The following is a 1663-nucleotide window of genomic DNA, read 5'->3' as shown; positions in this document are numbered from 1 at the left end:
TGTCTCAAGGAAAAGGAAAGAACGTACTGTTTCATTCTTTCTCTCAGCGTTCCTCCTCTTTCATATTTATACAACAGTTATTTTCACTTAAAAAATAACTTTCCCGTTCCTCTAATGGGCCCTTCCCTTATGGGCCGGGTTTGGCCCAACATGGACGGATGGGCCTGACTTGGTCCGTCAAGTCAAAACTCCGACACCTCCTTCGGAAAAGCCGTTTTTCTTCATCTCTTCAATCTTTTTTCTTGTGAAGCCTGTCTACTGAGACATTCTATCTGTTTTTCCAAAGAGAAAACTTCATGAAAAAAGGCCGCTTCAGTCATACCTGTCCCGAGTTTGTGCAAGTGAGCCAACACCAGTACTTAAGGGGCATCGTAAGCCCTCTCTCCGGAAACGGCGATCCCCTTCAACAGCACCATCTCCCACTCCAAATTTTTTAGGTGAATTCGCTTTCTAATCGGAGACATTTTACGTCGATATCGTTCTCTTCATCAGCATATAAATCCTCATGCACGCGTGCATCAATGCTTGCGGCTAGTTTATTTATGGGAGTGTTCACCTGAACAACCTTATGTTTTGCATAAAAATGAAACTGTAATCCCATCTCTAATATATTACTCTCCTGGGGTGTGCAAACACTGCGAAATGAGAACTCAGTAAGTTCCTTCTTTCTAGGAATTCGCTATACCACATCAAGCATTCATCTTTCTCTGCCATGAATCACCAAGCCTTCCCTGTCCTGTTTATAACACGTCTCGATTTCATTGCAGGACCGCGCGACGAAGCACTGATAGCTAATGTTCCTAGATAAGGCCTTAGGGTACTGGCCGAGCGACATCTTCACAGAGCTATCGGTAAGAGCAAAGAGCTTGTCGTGGGGCAGCAAAATCCTGCAGAGGAGGAGCGGAGATCAAAAGGGGAATGTGTCCCAACCCGAGATGGGAAGCGGGCACTCACCGGAGGAAGGCTACTCCGGAGCATGTGTCATCGGCAACATCGGTTTGGTGAACAAAACATTTTGTGTCTTAGGTCATGACACATACAATAGCTTATTAGTAGTTATGTTGTCTTAGATCATGACACATACACTTACATGAGCATGCCTTGGCCTTGTTTGCATTGGCCAAGATAAAAAAAAAAGGATAATGAATCAGATTGTGTGATGCATGATGTGTGGTCACATAAAGGAAAGATTAATACCATCAATGCATCCTGGCTACGCCAAGGACAAATCCTTGAGGGGGATGGTCCAAGAGCACGCCCCAAAGATGACAATACCAATTTGGGATGATGGATAGTCCAAGAGCATGCCTCTACTCCAAATGATGTGTGACGTACCACAAAGGAAAATAAAAACCGTCAACACATCTTGGTAGTAGTTTTTGCTATGCCAAGGAAAAATCCTTGAAGGGGGATGATCCAAGAGCACGGCCCGAAGAGGACAATATCGATTTAGGATGAGGAATGGTCCAAAGACATGCCTCTATCCCAAATGGCGTGTGATGTTGCCTCATTCATGAGAACAGGATGCCTAATAGATTTTGGATGCCCAGTGTATTTTGGATGAACTGATGGATTCGGTGTGCATGTTTCTATGTTTCGTTTTGATGAATTCGGTAGTACTTTCATAACAAGTAAACGAAGTTGTTCACATGCACATAGTCAA

The sequence above is a fragment of the Eucalyptus grandis genome, chromosome 3 (genome assembly GCF_016545825.1).
Source record: "Eucalyptus grandis isolate ANBG69807.140 chromosome 3, ASM1654582v1, whole genome shotgun sequence".
In the NCBI taxonomy this organism is placed as follows: domain Eukaryota; kingdom Viridiplantae; phylum Streptophyta; class Magnoliopsida; order Myrtales; family Myrtaceae; genus Eucalyptus; species Eucalyptus grandis.
Note: the sequence above shows the minus strand (reverse complement) of the source record.